This window comes from Helianthus annuus, chromosome 12, assembly GCF_002127325.2.
Source record: "Helianthus annuus cultivar XRQ/B chromosome 12, HanXRQr2.0-SUNRISE, whole genome shotgun sequence".
NCBI lineage: Eukaryota > Viridiplantae > Streptophyta > Magnoliopsida > Asterales > Asteraceae > Helianthus > Helianthus annuus.
This window is the reverse complement of record NC_035444.2, coordinates 78557954-78579235: the sequence shown is the minus strand read 5'-3', so window position 1 is coordinate 78579235 and position 21282 is coordinate 78557954. Positions and strand designations below refer to the sequence as shown.

Genomic DNA, 21282 nt, shown 5'->3' with positions numbered 1-21282 from the left:
GATTGGAAGCTATCAGACTGTTCCTGGCCTTTGCTGTCAACCACAACATGAAGGTGTTTCAGATGGATATCAAAAGTGCTTTCCTCTATGGTACATTGCAAGAAGAGGTATATGTATGTCAACCTCCAGGCTTTGAGGATCCATTTTATCCTGATCATGTCTACAGGCTGAACAAAGCGTTGTATGGCCTGAAACAAGCACCTAGAGCCTGGTATGAAACTCTTTCCAACTTTCTACTCTCAAATGGTTTCAAAAGAGGTACCATTGATAAAACCCTGTTTCTTAAATGGAGAGGGAAAGATTTAATGATTTTCCAAATTTATGTGGATGACATTATTTTTGGAAGCACATGTACCAAAATGTGTGAAGAGTTTAGAGAACTCATGACAGCTGAGTTTGAAATGAGTGCAATGGGTGAGCTGCAATGCTTTCTTGGTCTCCAAGTACAGCAGTTGCAAAATGGAACTTTCATTCATCAAAGCAAATATGCTAAAGAACTTTTAACCAAATTTGATATGAATGATTGTAAACCATGCAGCACACCCATGGCCACAAATAAGCTGGTCATGTCTGATGAAAAGGATGAGCTGATTGACCAAACACTCTATAGAAGCATGATTGGGTCCTTATTGTACCTAACTGCATCTAGACCAGATATCATGTTTGCAACATGTGTCTGTGCAAGAAGTCAATCAGCTCCCAGAAAATCAAATCTCATGGCTGTAAAAAGGATTCTCAGATACATAAAAGGTGCTCCCACACTTGGTATCTGGTATCCAGCTAATGGGAATATCAAGCTTTCAGGTTTTTCAGACAGTGACTTTGCTGGATGTCACACCAAAAGGAAGTCCACTTCAGGAGGGTGCCAGTTTCTAGGTGATTGCTTAGTCTCTTGGCAAAGCAAAAAAGCAAGCAGCAGTTTCAACATCCACTGCTGAGGCTGAATACATTGATGCTGCAAGCTGTACAGCCCAACTCCTGTGGCTTCAAAATCAGTTACTGGATTTTGGTATCACTGCCTTAAAGACACCACTCATGTTGGACAGCCAGGCAGCATAAAATATCATCAAAAATCCAGTTTCCCATTCTACCACAAAGCACATCAACATCAGACATCACTTTGTGAGGGATTGCTATGAAAAAGGTTTGATTTCTCTGCATCATGTCCCAACTAAAGACCAGCTGGCAGATGTGCTCACAAAAGCACTTGATACAGCCACTTTTGAAAGCTTGGTCTCTAGGATTGGGATGCTAAACATGGAATAACAAGCAACATCTTGTTTTTCTATGAATAAAAGCAACAAATGCTTTCAGAAAATCAAAAATCCATCCTTAAAAATAGCTTAAAATGAAAATTTCATTAAAATCCTTAAAAGTCTGCCATAACCACTGATTGTTCAAAAGTCTGCTCTACTTCAAAAAGTCTGCCCACTGCTGAAAGGCAACCTCTGTTCTCTCATTCCTTGATAACCACTGTTGTTCAAAAGCAGTGTCTTATCCACTGATATGCTATCCACTGATAGTGAAAATCATCCACTGCCCCCTTTCCACTGCCTTCATCAGTTGCTTTCACCAAAAGTACTGTCCTTCATTTTCACCAGTGGTTGTCACGTGGGCAGTACATAGCAGTCAGACCTTTTGTAACGGCTGCCACGTCAGCATTCATTCTCTTTCCTATAACACCCCCACTCACCATCAAAACAGGGTTTTACTGTCGAATTGAATTCTTAAAAATTCTCTTCTCAAAGCAGTTTTTCTTCCCATTTCTCACAAATTTCTTCGATCGTTTCGTTTCAAAAATGACAAAATCGAAGCTCTCTACAAAACCCACATCAAAATCATCGAAAACAGCCTCTCAAAAGGCAACTACCACTGAAATTCCATTCAAAAAATCTCACAATCTCCTGGGTCTTCTCACAAAACCAGGAACCACAGATGTTTTCGATTCCATTATCACCATCATGGCAAAATCAAAGTACAAAACTTTGCTCACCGCCGACGCACCCATCTACTTGGCGACCCAAAGGGAATTTTGGAAGAATGCAACCCTTGAAAAACAAGGAGATATTGCAACTGCAATCCAATCTTCCATGAAAGGTAAAGCTGTCCACATTACACCACAATCCTTCTCCGAAGTCTTTCAACTCGATGACCAGGCAGGTAAAACTTCCTTCACTAAAAACGAGTTGCACATTGACTTCATTGAAAGAGGGTATGAAGCCACAATGATGAAGAAACTAACCTTAGAAAAAGGTTATTTTCCTCCTGCATCAAGATTTCTATTTCATACCCTCCTCTTACGTGTTTCAAACAAAACCACTTCTTTTAATGAGATCCCTATAAAGATTCAAAATCTGGGATATGCAATTCTTCAAGAAGAAAATTATAATTATTCTCGGGAAATCTTTAAAGATTTGGTTAATAATGTTGAAAGCAAATCATTCTTACTATTCCCAAGGTTTTTAAGCTATTATTTTCAAAAGAAATTCAGTAAGGATGATTTAGCTTTAATAAACCAAGGTGAAATAACTGCAATAAACTGCCTAACATCTGAAACTTTTTCACGAATGTTAGCACCTTGCAAAACACAAGTAGGGGTACCTGAGCAGAATTTAGCAGCCACCACTGCTCCTCAGGTATCTGCTGCTGAGCCTACTGCTCTAGGTGATCAAAGCAGCAGACCAACTATTTTGAAACCCACACCTACAAAACCCAAAAAGCTTTACAAAAGGAAAAATCAAAAACCCCCCAACCCAATCAAAAAGGCAACTCTGGAGGATGAGATACCAGAGTTAATGCCTGTGACAACACAAATGTCACAAGAAACCACTGCTGCTACTTCCCCACAGCAGTTGGTACAAATATCTCAACCCTTAACCATACCTCCTCCTGCTTCTTCACAAAAAGAACAGGTTGTACACAAAGGGCCACCACATCATGATGCTCTGGATACACTCGTTTCCATCATCCACAGCTCAATGCCCGGAGCAAATCCGCTTCCTACACCCACCATCACATCCTCAATTCCACCAAAAACACAACTACTGTTGGATGCAATTGATTTGAACCAGGCATTACTCAGTCCTTCTCAATCACCTGTCAATGAGAATATACCTCAACAAATGACTGAGCCTGCTGTATCATTCTTTGCTAACCCACCAACACAACCTGAGGAGGTTACACCCATTGAGTTACAAGTAACTCTTTGTGGTAATCCAAGTGAACCAGCCACTACAACTGTTGAACCTACAGGTTTACAGTTGGACAGTGGTTACATCAATCAGACTTCCTTGGAGGCAATTCCTTTTATAGCACCTCTGCCAACCACCAGTGGATTTATTTATCCTACTGGCAACATCAAAAGGTTGTCAAGTGTTGAAGGAAGAAAACCCCAGTACCAAGAAAAAGGGGCATCAGTGGTTAAGGTTTGGAGTAAACTCCCTACTTCTACCACTGATAAAACCACTGTTAGTGGGAAATCAGATGATCCCATTAAGTTGGGTGATGGTTTAAAGTACCAGAAATTGACGGCTCGTGTTGAAAAACTTGATAACTCTGTTGCAGAACTCAAAGATATGCTACAACAGTTGTTACAAGTACAAAAGGTACAATCCACTGCTGTTCCACCTCAAGCACCTGCTCTCCAACAGGCACCTGCTACAAATGAGCTCTGGAATCTATTTCAACCTTTTCTCCATCATCAAGCACAAATAGTAGATCAGCAACATGAAAAACATGTTCAACAATTGAGAAATGTTATGGAGTCTAGGTACAAAGACACTCAGGCTGATCTAAAGGCTCTCAAAACTCAGATCTTGCACTCCACTGGCACTTCTCCTCCACCAGTGTTCTTCATTGATCAACTCCCCGAAGATAATGCCAAAAAGGGGGAGAAAATTCAGGAATGGAGAAGGAAAGGAATAACAGATGGTCTCTACCTCGCACCAGAAAATTCCAATATGACCAAACAGATTCCTTTGCCAGATGGGAGTAAGAAAATTGATGTGACTACAAATGCACTTGCAGAAGCACTTGCATGTGTAAAAAGGGATAGAGAGGCCAAAAAGAAAGCCAAGGTGGATTATCCGGATCATGGTACTTCAGGGTCAAGAGATGATGAAAATCTCATTGATGAAAAGAAGAAGCCTACTAGAAAAGTAAGGCTACCCAAATCCATTCCGGTCAGACGTTCAAAGTCAGCTCAAAAACCACCACCTAAAACAGCTGTTGTAACTCCTGGTGTATCAGCTGTTGTTGGTACTTCAGTAGTTTCAACATCTGTTGCCACTTCAACACACACCACTTCAACACACACTACATCAAATGTTTTACCTCCATCACCACCAAAATCACAATCACCTCCTGTCAAAAGGCAGAAGACAGCAGTTGTTATAACTTCTGCTATAAAGACAACAGTGGTTGGAACACCAGTTGTTTCAACAACTGTTAGTCCATCACAAACCACTGCCACTACAACCACCTTTCCATCCAAAACATCATCAGTCCCTCCTCAAATAAAGAGGAGAAGGCTAATTCCTAAAGATGATGTCACTTCACCATCCTCAACATCTTCAAAACCTTTAGCTCTTGTCAATATACCAAAACCAGTTCCACTCTCTTCTGTTCCAATGCACAAGCCTTTACCTCCTGCAGGTGTTCAATTTCCTCTTGAACTGGAAGCAGTTAGAGACGAAATAAAATCCTTTTATACTGAGGATGACCCTGCCAAAAGGAGTTTTCCTTCAATCAAAAGATATCCCTGGCCCAAAAACGTTGAAGAATATTTGAAGATAAAGGCCAAGCAAGCTGAGGATATCTCGAAAAGAAACACACAAGGGAAATCTGACAAAGAAGTATCAAGATACTACCAATATCTGCTCACCCAAGTCAGTTCCCTAGAACGTTTTGCAAAGAATTGCAGTCAACAAATTTCAGAAAGAGCAGCTGAAACTTTGAAAAAGGACTACATTGAAAGCATTATGTTTTACAAGAAATACAAAGGAGAGAGACACATGTACAAAGAGTGGACTGTTCCAGAGCTTGAAGCTGAAGCAGTCAGAATTCAAGTTATGATAAAAAGGAAAGTCACTCACACTCCTCCTGATTGGGCAAAGTTCAAAAAGAATGTACCTGAAAAGCAGTTGGAACTAAAGAGAATGAAAGAAGAACTGGTTGTTGCTGAATTTGGCAGCAAAAGACAAGTTGCTAGATGGAAAAAAGATTTGGTCAGGTCAACCTACAAAAGGTTGGAGGAATTAAGAAAGAAAGATCCAACAATTCCTCAAAAACCTGACTACCCTGAAGCAGCGGTTTCAAAAGGACCATCAAAGCTGCAAATCAGGAGAGCCACTGCTCCAGCTGGTAATGCCATCTACAAAAGAAGGACACAAAGCCAGCTAGGAGCTGAAACTGTTCAAGAAATTCTTGCTGGAAATGCTGTCTTAAAAGAAGGCTTGTTAAGAACGTTAAAAGAAGAACTTGAACAGGAAAACTCTGCTACCACTGCTCAGCCAGTGATGAACCGGCCAGCCTCACCAAATACTTCAGCAAATAAACATCTCTCAAGAAACCCACCAGGCTCAAAAATACAAAAGTGGGCAACTGACAAACAGACCTGCATATTGACTTTGCTCAGGTCTGGTGGAGAAGTGGAGAAAATATCAAGGGAACAAGCTCTTGGCCTGAGTCTTGAAGATTTGCAGGATCTCCTTGATCTTCCACTTAGCAGGGATGATGAAGATACAGATGCCCTTGACTTTGAATTACAATTTAAAGGTCAAATAAGGGAGCTGTTAATGAGGCAATAAAATATCCACAAATAATGAAGGGTTTTGGCATTATCTGTTCCAGGGGGAGATTGTTGGGATTGAACCCTATCAGAGGAACAGATAATTAAAGCCAAAACTGGGTCAGAACAGTGGATTCTGAATAAGCAGATGCTGATATACAAATCTCTCCCCTTGAAAGTGATTACAACTACTGATGACCTCCTATCTGCTGATCTTACCAAACTGCTGACTAATAACTGCTGCTCAACTAAAGATCTGATGGAAGACTAAAGTCCTGCTGATTCAATCTACTGCCTTGAGTCAAGCACTGCTGATCCGGATAAGTGCTGCTGGGTTCACAGCAGTAGAAGGTTGCAGCAGCTGTTCTAAAAAGTCTGTTTTGTAATAGAATGTATTAGCAGTAGTTAGCACAAGCAGTGTCTGTATAGATCAGAGGTTAGAGTTTGTTAGGAGGTTAGATGTCACTTTCATGGTGACGTCAGCAAAGATGCTCAGTAGTTTGCAAGTGCCTATAAATAGTTCAGTACTTTGTACTGTTCTATTAGCTCTTTACATCATTCGTCTTCTTTGTACAAACAAACTACTGAGCTCGGGCTGAGGGGGAGTTTGCATTCTTACATCTATCTTTGTAGTCGTTGTTGAAATTAAATTCAATCATTCGGTTCATTGTGTAAAAGATGTTTGATTAAAGTATGACTCTCATTTGATTGTATGCAAAGTTTGTTTTCATTTTAATTCCGCTGCACAACTCATCCATTTTCATCTTAACTTCAAACACAAAATACAATCAAAAAGAAACTCAGATCCAACAAGATCTCGACTCAGATTGAAGCAAACCTTTAAGGACTCGAGATCTGTGTTTGCGAGTCGCAATCTCTGTTGTCTCGAGTCGCAATCTCTTCGGTTTCGACTGAGGTCTCGAGTCAATATCATTTTGGTCTCGAGTCGCAATCTCTGTTGTCTCGACTGAGGTTTCGAGTGGTTATTTCGTCTCGACCAAGGTCTCGACTCGAAACCATATGGTCTCGACTTGAGATATCATGGTCTCGAGTAATCAGAAAATCATTTTTTTTAAAATCTGAGTCGTTGATTGATGATCAGCCTGTTGACTGTTGACCATTTGTTTGTTATTAAGCCTCATCAAATAAGGAATTCTTATGAAATTAATGTTTCTATTGTGCAGATATCGATCTAAAGTTCATTCCTATGCATAATCAAGCTGGATATTTGGCAGCTCCTCCAGCAAAGCACAGAGGGCTATATACGTCGCTGATTAAAGGATTGAATAGCTACAGACTTGTTCATGCATTGAGAGAGAATCCCGTTGTTTACGAGAATTTAGTTTAAGGCTTTTGGAAGACTACTAGATTTGACGCACTTGGAGCTGAAGGAAAGGGAGCCTTAATTGCTGAAATTGAAAAGAAACCAGTTACTTTGACTGAACAGATGATCAGAGAGGTATTGCAGTTCAACGACCAGGAAACTGATTCTATTGAGCTGCCAGCTGGTACTATGGAAGCAATTTTGCCAAGATTAAGCTATAAAGGAAAGTACCCTCCGTTAGTGAAGAAGTTTGTGCATCCTTATTGGCGATTGCTGGTACACATGTTCATTCTATGCATGACAGAAAATCGAGGGGGCACTGATCAATTAAACATCACTCAATCTGCTGCTTTTACTTGTCTGATAACCAACGCACCTTTCAATTACTCGAAGTACATTTTTGAAGGAATGAAGAGGAATGTGACTGGAGTCCGAAAAGACAAGTTTTTGATGTATCCGAGGTTCTTGCAGATGATTTTTAATGCCCGTTATCCAGACTTAGTTCGATCTGGAGATACTCTGGAGTTGAAACCTGTGGGCCCTGCTTGTTTTGGTGCTCTAACTCCGAAAAAGGGTACTGAAAAGAAGTTCGAGGGTTTGATTCCTCTGGAGAAGTTTGGTCAGTTTGCTGAGACAGAGGAGGTAGTTGCTGATCCAGTGATAGTACAACCTGTACCTGTTAATGCAATGGTAGCTGAAGAGCATGATGTTCAGGGTGCAGTTGCTGATGAGCCTGAGACAGAGATCTTGACAATTAACTCTGACGATGAAGGCATAGAAATTATGTGTGATTCTGGAGATGATGAAGAACTTCCTCCTGAAAATGAAGCTGAAGTTGCTGTTTCTACTGTTCCCTCGGTGATTACTGCTGAAAATCTGGCTTTGTTATTGAAATCAGTGACTGATAAGATGGGAAATCCTCCTTCTGATCTTACAGTATCTCATGAAGAGCCAAGAGAAAACCCAAGGGATCCTGATTCGTTAGCTTTAAAGCGAAAAAGGAGGGATCCTCGACTCGGTATGTATGTTGAGCAGAGCAAAGATCAACCTGTGTGTACTACTGAAGAAGATGATGGTTTGTATGATTTTGATTTTGAGAAGAATGTCAGTGACACCACCACTACAACTGAAGATATTTTTGAATTTAATACTGATTCTCAAAGAGATGTTTTGGAGACCGCCACTGCAGATGTTCAGGTTTCAAATGTTGATGTTGATACTGCTATTGAGACAATGCCATCTGGTGTTTCTGAATCTGCTGGTCCTTCTAGAGTTGATCTTGATATGCCTAGCAGTTCAAGTGGTAAGAGACCTGAAGAACCGTTTATAATGCCGTTTGATGATGATTTAAGCGATGATGATGAGTTCATTAGTATGAGAGAAATGAAGAAACGGTTAATGGTAGTTGAGCAAGATTCAATTCATAAAGAAGCCAAAATCATCCAACTTGAAGATACTATAGTTCAAAAGAATCAACAAATTGAACAGCTTCAAGGAGATGTCAGTTTGTTATTCAACATGGTATATGATTTACGTGGAAAGTTGGAGAAGAAATTTTGGGAATGGGTTTTCTGACCCAACAGATGTAGAAAACAGAAGAAAAGCCTTTGATAAAGATGATGCTGAGCGAAGTGCTACAAATGGAAAAGTATTTTGAGAGAGTGATTGATCCTGTTGCAGAGAAAGAAAAGGCTGAGAGGATAAAGAAGAAAAGGGAGTTTGTGATACTGAAGAACAAGAATCTTAATCCTGATGATGATGATGCTCAGGCAACTCATCATTTAATGGATGTTGGTGAAACTCTCTATGACAAGGTTGGAAACAGATCTGGTGTTGTTAGCTGGGTATTTGATCATGATCGTAAGAGATGGTGGATTAAGAGAAAAGTTGGTCCTGTTGAATGGTACAAGGCTCCATCTCAGTTTCAGACATTTACCAGGATTGATCTGACAAACTTGGCTATGCACCTTATGTGGACGACAAGCCTGGTGGTCGTGGTCATTTGTTTTGTGAGAGGTTGAAGAAGGAGGTTCTTCGTGGGTTTCCCTCTATGCATACTGCTAAATCTCTTGTTAAACCACTTAAAGGTGTTCGAGATCCGTATACTAACAAGCGAATGAAGGCGGTTCACTGGCCTGCTACTGACAAAGAGAAGGAGATTCCCTTAGTGAGAAAGATTCCGAAAGGCGCCTTGAAATCGTTGCATTTTTGGGCATATGATGAACGACTAGGGCAGGCAGTGATCATTTGTGATGATGATGTGAATTTCCGTTTGGTGGATCAAGTTGATTTATTGAATGTTGCTTATGAAGATCTGCAGGTGTTAGCTCAGAATCAAATTAGAGCTACTGAGAAGTACGAAGAAATTGCTAAAGGCTGGACTGCGGCTGTTGCTTCGGCTATTCATATTCGTACAAAAGGTTTTGGTGGGCTCAAAGATCGGTTGGGTGGTGCTCGTGAATATTGATGTTTCAAAACTTTCTATGCATAAACCTAGGGGGAGATTGTTGGAACCTTAAGGTTTATTCATAGAGAATTATAATAGTACAAGGTTGATTTTGTAATGTTTTAACTATCTTAGTTTGGGTCGAACATTGTAATGGGTTGGGTGGTCTCGAGTGGGCCTTGGACTGGTATCGGTCCATTGTAGTTAGTATATAAGTTAACCTTAGTTATGATTAGGGGTTAATGGTTGAGTAGAAGGTGAAGAAGGCCACTCGAGATCTCAGTAATTTTAATCTTGTATATGTCATCAACTTAAGGTGAATGCAAGAGTATTTTGATTTGATTATCTCGTTTGAATACTTAACTGTTTTCTTGAATCCGCTTGTGTTTGGATTCCGCACTTACACAAGTTAATCTTGATATCATTGAGAGATCCTTTGTGATTTTACATTGTTATTGTACAAGAATTTGACTAAAGGTAAGTGCGCATCCCAATTACCACCGAAATCTATCACACACGAGCGAAGCATGTCTTCAAGGGTACGAATCGTCCTTTCAGTCTGACCTTCAGTTTGGGGATGGAAAGCGGTACTTAGATTAAGAGTAGTACGGAGAGCAGATTGAAACGTTTCCCAAAGACACGAGGTAAACCGACCATCGCGGTCAGAGATGATGTCACAAGGCGTCCCATGTCGACAGATGATTAAGTCAGTGTAGATTTGAGCTAATTTTTCTACCTTAAAGTCTTCCCGTATCGGCAGAAAATGAGCGGATTTAGTCAAACGGTCAATGATAACCCAGATGCTATCATGACCTGATGGCATGCGCGGAAGTTTCGTTATAAAGTCCATAGCTGTATTCTCCCACTTCCACATCGGGATCTCGGGTTGGACGAGTAAGCCAGAGGGTCTTTGGTGCTCGGCATTGACTTTCGAGCAAGTCAGGCACTTCGAAACATAGATAGCGATATCTTTCTTCATGCCCGGCCACCAGTACTTGTAGCGAAGGGCCTGGTACATTTTATCGGCACCAGGATGAATAGAATATCGAGACTTGTGGGCTTCGTCCAGCAGAATTTGTCGCAAGTTGGTGCGCTAGGGGATCCAAATTCGGTCTAGATAATAGAATATCCCATTTGATTTATTCTCGAGTTGTTCGCCATTATGGAGAATCCTTTCCTTTGCGTTCGGTAAAACAAGCATGTTGAGCATCACGGATGAGAGCTTCGAGATTATGCTGGGCTTGGATTTTACGAACGCTATGCAAATAGCTTCGTCGGCTTAGAGCATCGGCAACGACATTTGCTTTGCCAGGATGATAGCGAATCTCACAATCGTAATCATTAAGAAGTTCAACCCATCGGCGTTGGCGTATATTCAGTTCCTTTAGACTCAAGATGTGTTGCAGGCTCTTATGGTCTGTGAACACCGTACACTTGGTACCATAAAGGTAGTGTCGCCAAATCTTTAATGCAAAAACAACTGCACCAAGCTCGTGATTGTGAGTTGTATAGTTCTTCTCATGGATCTTGAGCTGACGAGACGCGTAGGCGATAACCTTGTCCCGTTGCATGAGAACACAACCAAGACCAAGGTTCGAGGCATCGCAATAGACTACAAAGTCATCATTTCCGTCGGGTAAAGCGAGAACGGGAGCATTGCAGAGCGTATGCTTGAGGGTTCGAAAGACAGTCTCTTGTTCGGTTCCCCAAACAAAAAGCTTGTCTTTATGTGTGAGAGAAGTAAGCGGCACAGCGATTTTTTAGAATCCTTCAATAAATCGGCGATAGTAGCCCGCTAGTCCGAGAAAAGAACGAACATCAGGCGGGTTCTTGGGTGCAACCCAACTCTTAACAGCTTCGATCTTCGCGAGGTCGACATGAATACCTTGGCTATTGACGATGTGACCGAGGAATTGATCCTTCTCCAGCCAGAACTCACACTTGGAGAACTTGGCATAGAGTCGATTCCCTTGGAGTAGTTCAAGAACCAAACGTAGATGTTGCGTGTATTCGGCTTTTGACTTGGAATAGATCAGGACATCATCGATGAACACGATGACGAAGCGGTCGAGAAAGGGTTTACACACGCGATTCATCAGATCCATGAAAACCGCGAGTGCGTTGGTTAAGCCAAAGGGCATAACAACAAACTCATAGTGGTTGTAACGAGTGCGAAAAGTGGTTTTAGGTATATCCTCCTCTTGGATGCGTAACTAGTGATAGCCTGAGCATAGATCGATTTTCGAGAAACACGTAGCACCTTGTAACTGATCAAACAAATCATCGATTCGAGGCAAGGGATATCGATTCTTGATAGTCAGCTTATTCAATTCCCTATAGTCGATGCACATCCGGAACGACCTGTCCTTCTTTTTGACGAAAAGAACTGGCGCGCCCCATGGAGAGGTGCTAGGGCGAATGAAGCCTTTGTTAAGAAATTCATGGAGTTGACTCGAGAGTTCGCGCATTTCGGACGGAGCGAGTCGATAAGGAGCTCTAGGAACAGGATTTGCTCCAGGAATGAGGTCAATACGGAAGTCGATATCACGACTCAGAGGTAACCCAGGTAAATCATCAGGGAAGACGTTAGGAAAATCATGCACCACAGGCACCTTATCCATTGCCCTAACTTCCTTTTTCTCCGCTACTACAATGTGTGCCATGAAAGCTTGGTATTCCTTGCGGAGATACTTGTTAGCCTGGACACACGACATAAGTTGGTGTTTCTTCGACACGACTTCAAAACATACAATTGATCACCAAAAAAAAAATTAGCGAGCGAGAAATGAATCATCTTATCGAAGCAAACGACTTCAGCACGATTTTCATGAAGAAAATCCATGCCAACTATGATGTCAAAACTACCGAGCTGCATCGGAATAAGGTCGATAGGGAAGACGTGATTGTTGAGTTCAAGCGTACAATCACGTAGAACAGAATTGACAGCGATGGTTCTTCCAGTGGCAACTTCAACATCGAACGTCAAACGATACAAAACAGTTATCTGCTCCAGTATCAAAAAACACGAAGCATATATACCATTCACAAGGAACGTACCATTAACCACGTTGTTGTCTACTTGAGCCTGGCGGGCGTTGATGTTGAAAGCACGTCCGCGGTCTGCTGGCTGCTACTGCTGCTGCTGAGGCTGCTGCTGTTGATGTTGTTGCGGCTGCTGCTGGGGCTCTTGCTTCACCGCTCTGTTAGGGCACATGTTTGCAAAGTGGTTGGGATCACCACATGCAAAGCAAGCTCTAGCGTGTGCAGCGGGTGCAGGAGCTACTTGCTGGCCCTGTGGAGCAGGAAGGAGAGCTTGTGGTGCAGGAGCTTGACCTTGAGCTGGAACTGGAGCTTGATGAGGACCGGCACGGCAATTAGCAGTAAAGTGACCGTACAGGTCGCAATGAACACAGAATCTGCAAGCAATCCCAGTAGGATGATGATAAGTACAGGTAGGGCAGAGCGGGTGAGGACCAGTATATGCACGCTTGGCCGGTGGTGCAGTGGTCACTGGGGCCGCTACTTGGCGGTTCTGGGGTTGCGGTTGAGTAGTGATAGCTTGGAGCGGAGCGGCGGCTGTGACAGCGCAATTCTTGCTACTGTTGTTGTTGTTGTTGTTGTTGTTGTTGTTGTTGTTGTTCTTTCTCTTGTGGTGGGAGGACTTTGTAGCTTGCGGTGTGGTGGCGGTTTCAGCGGTGGAAGCAGCGATAACTTGGTGAAGATTCTTGGAGGCCTTATCAAAGTAACCAGCCCTGAATCGTTTATCATTAATCTCAGCGGCGAGCAGGAATGTTTCTTCAATAGTTGTCGTCTTCGCGGCTTGCACGAAATCAGCCACACAATCCGGTAGAGCACGGATGTATTTCTTGATGGTGATCTTGGGGGTATTAACTTGACCAGGGCAAATGATACTCAGCTGCTTGAAGCGGGCAGTTAAACCAGCGTTGTCGCCACCTTCTTATTTGATGTGCCAGAACTCGTCCTCCAGCTTCTGAAGCTCGTGCGGAGGGCAGAACTCTTTCATCATGATGTCCTTCAACTCATCCCACGTAAGCCCATAGGCTGCATCATTTCCACGCTTGTTTCTCTCAGAAGTCCACCAGTCCAGAGCCCTAGACTAGAAAATGCCAGTGGCGTTAACAGTGCAGAGATTACCAGGACAGCAGCTTTGGCGTAGGGTGACTTCGATAGAATCGAACCATTGAAACATGGCTGTTGGTCCATCTTCTCCGGTGAATTCTTTGGGACCGCAGGCTTTAAACTGCTTGAAGCTAAAAGTAGCATGTGAGGAATCAGTCCTGGACTCATCAGAGGACTTGCTAGCGTTTTCGTTCATCTCAATGACAATTTGTGGGATAACTTTCGCCATTTGCTTAGCGACTAAAGCAGCGATGCGTTTGTCTTCGTGATTACGACGTGCGGAGCAAGTGGTATGCGATCCAAATGACGACATTGTCTGCAACAGACATCGTCATAGGATTCAGACACTATATGCCAAATCTCACCTCACAACACACTTAATACTACTAAAGCTCAGTAACAAGTCTAACTACATAAACACAAAGTCACGTAGGCACATAAATCACAGAATCACATAAGCACAGGTACACATAAGCACGTAGAGCACCAAAACACATGAGGACACACTATATTTTGCACGTATTCACCTACATATAATACACGTATTCACCTATCCCTTACAGTTGAGTAAAGCGATCGAGACTTGCGAGTGAGAGTAACGAGGTTGCGAGTAATATAGCATGCGATTTGTTAGCGTATTGAGATAGATGTGCAGTACGAATTGTGCATGTTGACTGAAGCGAAAGTGGAAACGAATAAATCACCAAAAATCGGTCTATATAAACACGTAAAACCACGTAAAACACATAAAATTCCACATAAAAGGGACAAATTTCAGAGTTAGCGGCGGCAAATCCAGAATCGAAAACACATAAAATCGAGAATAGATTGTCTGCGGCTGATAGACGTCGACTACCCAAAGTGATTCGACTATTCACAAGGACTTCGAGTGCACACTTTGGCTTTCAGGCCTGTGCTCTCGCCTCGACTTGGGCGAATGGCACGCATCCTTCCAGTTACAGCATGACTCAAGTCATTGGAGTCCGTCGAGACTTTGGTGAGAGTTTTGTAAAACCAAAATCGCGAACGGAACAAGTCATCGAGGTTCGGGTTTCACCCCTAACTTAACGACTTCATTCCTGTTTTGATGAGTGATAGAGAGGGAAAATCTGTGTCGAAGTACAGATTTCACTCCTGATTCAACGCAAATTCTCGTGTTTTATACTAAAAAGTTGCGCGTTGAACAAGCAATCCAATCGAGAGTTTGCGGTTTTCACACCTAGTCTCGATCTAATCACTCATTCATTTTCGAAAAATAGCGTGCGATGTGTAGTGTCCGTGCGAGAATAAGTTCGAGAAAGTGTAACATAAATAGGCTCGTGCAGAACCCCAACCAGGGTTGCACAAGGCGGTCTATTGATACTTAGACTATAGACTAGGTCGTTTCTAAGACATCGACCCGGACTAGGTCGAGTCTTGCCTAATTGCCTATAGTTATGGCTCTGATACCAATCTATCACACCCCAACCGATGGCGGAAACATCGGGGCATGGCACTGAGCGAAACAGATTGTCCATGAGTATCCATAACAACTATTAATTACCAGATATTTAAACGTCATGTCATATACCATAACATATCCAAATAAAACAGTTATTACAAATAATTGTCTAAAAAACAAACACTGTTCCGACAACTCAGATTTAGCATGACATAACTAGACCCCTAGCTTGATTCACCAAAGCACAGCATTCCTAGCATCTTAAACACCTGCCACATACATTAAAATAAGGTCAATACACATAGTGTAAAGGTGAGCATACAAGTTTGATAGTATAATAGATTCGAAAAGCGTTTACGCATAGCCAGCATGTAACATGTAGCAAAGTGAAGCTAGTAGGTTATCGACAATGAAATATGCACAAATGTGACTGCTAGTTGTAGAATGCACAACACATATCCCCACTGGGACACTGAAGTAAAGCCCTTAATAACCCCTGTCAATGACAGGTGCTGAGTCCAAACTATAGTACTATCGTTGCTAACGTGTCAGGCAACAATCACTATGTAAACATAACATACAAGCATTCATCGAGTAACACGTATAACATGCAGTAACGGTCAGCATATAAAAGTGTTTGCGTTGTGTGTAGATTATGATTTGAATAAGTAACGTATGTAACACCCAAAAGTGCGTAAAGTGAAACGGGATCGAGTATACTCACAGATAGTGTTTAAATAAATAAACACTCTCTTGGATTGAAGGGAGCGCTAAGAGATTAACCTGAACAGTTAACGGTAGCATAAGCGATGAACGACGCGTAAAACGGTGCAAGTGAAACAAGTGACGAAGGGTCATCCGGTCGGATGACAATCCGAACGAATGGTCGTTCGATCGGATGTCAATCCGTTCGGATGGTCATCCGGTCGGATGGCCATTCGGTCGGATTGACATTCGTTTGGGATGGATGTGTTTGTGTATGATGGCTTTGAAGTTTTCGTTGTAGCATTTTGAAAACAGAGAAGTATCTCTACCTTTCAGGTCGTTCGATCGAACGGTAGTTCGATCGAATAGCGATCCGTCTGGAGAGGCATTTCTCAGAAAACAAGTTCACAGCAGGATTGTCATTCGATCGGATGGTCTACCGATCGGATGGCAATCCGTTTATGAACTGATTATCTTTGAAAATTGTAAAAAGTTGAAGTGTTGAGGACCAAGTGCAATCCGATCGGATTGTCATTCAATCGGATGGCAATCCAATCGGACGGCAATCCGTTCTACCACCTGATCATTTGAAAAATTGAAATAGTTGCTAAGTTTTGGAAAGTTTGTGGTTTAACCGAGACGGTATGACAACGTGTTAAACAACAAGAACTCCACCAAGTCCAGACAATCTGATCGGATGGGAATCACCCCAGTCCGATCAGTTAACTGTTCGTGACGGTTTGTTCATGTTCAACCCGAAATCGGTTGTCTCCTTGATAGGAATCAGATCTTCAACCGACACTTCACTAGAAAAGAGTAGAAGGCCTGAACGAGCTCCGATTCTATCGGTTTTGAGTGCATTGAGTGTAAAAGAGTTGAAAGAAAGTTATGAAACCATCTTTCAATCCTTTTTTACACTGAAAATGTTTAGATCTATTGCGAAATCAGTGTTTAAACATGTTGAAATCCTTTAGATCTGAGTTGTTCTTTGTGGAATGAGGCCAAATCTTGAAGTTCATAAGAACCCTATGATGACATCACCCTAGAACACCTCAAATCCGCTGATTTCACGGTTAAAAGTTAAGATTTGAAGGTGAAAATGATGAAGAAGTGTGTCTAGATCATAGAAGTATAATATTTAAGGTAAAACTTACAAGATTCGCGAGAAATCGAGAGAAAAGAGGGCTGGAGGCGCTTAGTCGAGTGAGAGAGCTGTCACATCACTGTTAGTGATGTGACAGGGGTATTTATAGGTTGCCAAAAGAGGAAAGGTGTGCACATGTAACGGATCGGATGGCAAACCGATCGGATGGCCATCTGATCGGATGGTCATCCGTACGGATGACCATTCGATCGAATGGTCATTCGATCAAAAGTTTGCCGCGGGTGAGTTTTGACATTTCGCTTTGTGTGTTGAGCGTTGCGATGCGTTTAAGCGAGTGCCGATTAAGCGATGCGATAGACTTAAGTACTAACCACACAAATACTATATCTAACATACAATCAACATAGGTAACCTTGCGTTTAGTGTTTGGGATTAGATTAAGATGCGATAGAGTTGCGATTTCGTTTTCGATTAATTACCACAATCATAAAGGAAGCATGCACAAGTAACACACGTAAAACAATATACAGAACCTATTAATCAAGTTGCGAGTGCGATTGCGACGCGATTAGCGATAAATAGATTAGCGGATTAACATGCGATTAAACCTCGATTATTAATAGATACTCCACATAGTAAAACTAAAGTCAATAAAATAAAAGATTCGATTACAAGTCAAAGTGTACAATCAATAGTTAAGCAAGGAGTGACAGATCACAATTAGCAATCTTTTCTTCCTTTGACTTTGACTTTGACTTGTACTTTGACTTCGAAGTTTGCGGGGTGTTACACTGTGACTACCGCGTTGTTCTTGGTTGAGTTTCTTTGCTTTCGGCTTTGGCGACTTGACTTTAAAGCTTGGGATGCTGCAGGGTCGGTGCTTGGAGTAGCAGTAGCTTGATTGAGACTCTTGGTTGAGGTTTTGAAAGCTCCAGCGAAGACTCGCTTGTCGTTGATCTCGGCTACACAATCAGGAAGAGCACGAATATACTTCTTGATAGTCTTATCAGGAGTGTCCACCTGACTGGGACAGATAATGCTCAACTGTTTGAAACGAGTGGTGGGACCAGCGTTATCACCTCCATCTTGCTTGATGTTCCAGAACTCATTCTCTAGCTTCTGGACTTCGTGGGGAGGACATAATTCCTTCATCATGAGCTCCCTGAGCTCCTCCCATGTGAGACTAATGTGTGTAAAATGCAACATATAAATTACATCAAATAAGGCATAAAACTAACCCTTTTTGAGTACTAATGTTGGAAAAAGAGTGTTTTTGTCTTCCTTTTGTATTTTCAGGATGAAATGAGCCCAAATTCACAAAAGAAGCAAAAAGACAGCTAATTCTAACATAAATACAAGAAAAGGAACAAAAGTGGATTGCCCGACCCCTCAACGGCATCCTCCCAAGCAAAGAAGAGAAGTCAGAAGACTGAACACGCTCCGTGCTCAGCCAGCACGGGGCCGTGCCCAAGAAGCAGCAGAAAAGACAAAACCTATAGAAGCTTCCATTGCCCACCACGGGGCCGTGTCCAGTGAGCACGAGGGCGTGGCGAAAGTACAGCAGGCGCATTAATTGTAATTGCGAATTACAATTAATGAAGAGAGAGAGTGTCATACGGGCACGGGGGCGTGTCCAGCGGACACGGGGCCGTGCCCAGCCTTCTGTTCAGCCTATAAATAGGAGTGCTTGGTTTCATTTCAACTCATCCCTTGGCACACCACCTCTCTCACACTTCATCCACCACCCACCACCACCATAACACCATCATCCACCACCATCATCCATTGTCCATCGTAGAGTGTGTGAGTCGTCTCGGGGTCCAAGATTGATCGTAAGAGTTCTTGACAATCAAGGCCATGTTTGCCTAAGTCTCTTACATCACTTGGTGAAGACAAGTGTTTAGTATAATACTTTTTATTTTTAATCTTTTGCACTTTTTATTTGGTTTTGTATTAATGACTTTAATAACTAGTTGCTTATGTTGAAGGTGATCTTTCCTTATCGTTTGTCCGTGGTGTCTTGGCATTATTTTACTGTCTATATAAAATAAAAGATTTTCACCATTCATATCTCCACGGTCTATATGGAGGTATGTTGGCTACCTGGTCGGGGGTTAAGGGAACGGTTTGGTAAGGGTCTTGCCCTTGTTCAGCGTTTAGAGGTCCTGCAAGGGACCTGGGTCAAATTTAGTAGGATCTCCTTCAATACCCATAGGTATTGGATGGCAGGGATCCAAACTCTTTGACCCCCTCATAAGTTAACTACTATTAATACTATAACCCGGCTATTTAGGACTGTATCCCTGCTGACTCAGACTACTTAGCCGAGGGTAACGTCACCGCCAAAAGCGGGGCCTACCACAATTTGCATTAATAACTTAATTCATTATCTTCCAATAATCCAACCCTTTAGGATTGTATCCTTGCTGACTCAAACTACTGGGTTGAGGGTAACGTCGCCTTCAAAAGAGGGGCCTACTACAATAACTAAGATAATCTCTTAAGCAAGTGCAAAAGTGCGAAAATAATCAAAGGTTATACTAATACACGAGTCGGATCCAAGTGATTCATCTTGTTTATCTGTTTTTATTTTATTTTATTTTTCAGCATTTAGTTAGCTTTTATTTTCTTAGTTTTAAAAACCTTTTCTAACTTTTTGATTTGATTAGACGTTGAGGATAAACCGGTACTAAAAGCTCTTGTGTCCTTGGACGACCTCGGTATCTTACCAACACTATACTACGTCCACGATGGGTGCACTTGCCCATATGTGTGTTTAGTGTTAGTAAATATCGTGTTTTATAAATTTAAAACTTGGCTAAAAGTGTAAAAAGGGCTTAAAATATATCTAAATATATATAACACCTCACACACATCAAGTTTTTGGCGCCGTTGCCGGGGACACAAGGATTTTAAGAAAGTTAGGAATCAACGGCCTAATCATATTTTTATTTTCTTTTTAATTTTTTTAGGATTTTCTTAGTTTTTCAGCTTCTGCAGAGCTCAGCACGGGCCGTGCCTGGTCGGACACGGGCCGTGCCTGGTCGGACACGGGCCATGCCTGGTCGGACACGGGCCGTGCCTGGTCGGACACGGGCCGTGCCCAGCATCGTTACTGGCAGTTTTTAGTTTTCCAAGTTACAGAATGCTGACCACGGGGCCGTGTCCGTGCAACACGGGGTCGTGTCCAACTTTCCAGTAACTGGGATCTGGAAAACAATCACTGTAACTCCGACCACGTGCCGTGTTCGCTGAGCACGGGGCCGTGGTGAACCTTCTAACCAGCATTCTTTTCTGTTTTTATTGCAGGACTTGGAACCAGACGCCAATCCTAGTGCATGAGCTCCAGTTCTAATAAGGACATAAAAGAACCTCTAGAAGAACCCGAACGCTTTCTCAGAAAAAGATTAAAAGCTAAAAACCAAGAGAGAGTTTCGGGTGATCCACCTCCAATGGCGGACCAACGTACCCTCATGGATTATCTACGACCCACCGTAGGTAACCTAGGCGCCGCTATCAATGCACCGAATGTTGAAGCTAATAACTTCGAACTTCGGCCGCATTTGATACAAATGCTCCAAAACTCCGCAACCTTCCATGGGCTTGCGGACGAGGATCCCCATCTACATATTACTAATTTCTTAGAAATATGTGATACCTTTCGGATCAATGGAGCATCAAATGACGCCATCCGCCTCCGAATGTTTCCTTTCCACTAAAAGACCGAGCAAAAGCTTGGCTCAACCCCCTCCCAGCTGGATCGGTAAACACCTGGGATAAACTAGCCCAAAAATTTCTATATAAGTATTTCTCTCCCGCAAAAACGGCTAAATTAATGACTGAAATTAATACATATTCACAAGAGGACGGGGAATCCTTATATGAAACTTGGGAAAGGTTCAAGGAGCTATTACGCAAGTGTCCACATCATGGCCTTGCGATATGGCAACAAGTATCCACTTTCTATAATGGATTGTTGCCACACACAAGGCAGACACTTGATTCTAGCTCCGGGGGACTTTTAGGTAATCGCCGCCCACATGAAATATATAACCAAATTGAGGAAATTGCTCAAACCAATTTTCAATGGCACACTCCCCGAGGCAATAAATCTATTGCCCCGGGCTCCCATAAGGTTGATGAAAGCACTTCTTTACAAGCCCAAATCGAGGCCCTTTCTTCAAAAATAAAAAAATTAGAAATGACAAAAACAGTCTCGGTTATGGCTTGTGAAGGGTGTGGTGGGCCACATGAAAATTGGAGTTGTATGAAAGAAACGGACGATCAACAAGAATCGGTAAGCTACATTGATAATAGACCTAGGTCGTCGGGT

At 42.3% G+C, this 21282-nt stretch overlaps 1 non-coding gene across 1 annotated transcript; it reads right to left on the bottom strand.

Annotated features, from left to right (window-relative positions):
- Positions 1-20778: 20778 nt before the first annotated feature.
- On the bottom strand, positions 20779-20885 carry LOC118485151. Its single transcript, XR_004875456.1, has one exon. It is a non-coding gene; the product is annotated as a small nucleolar RNA R71 (small nucleolar RNA).
- Between the last annotated feature and the right edge of the window lie 397 nt (positions 20886-21282).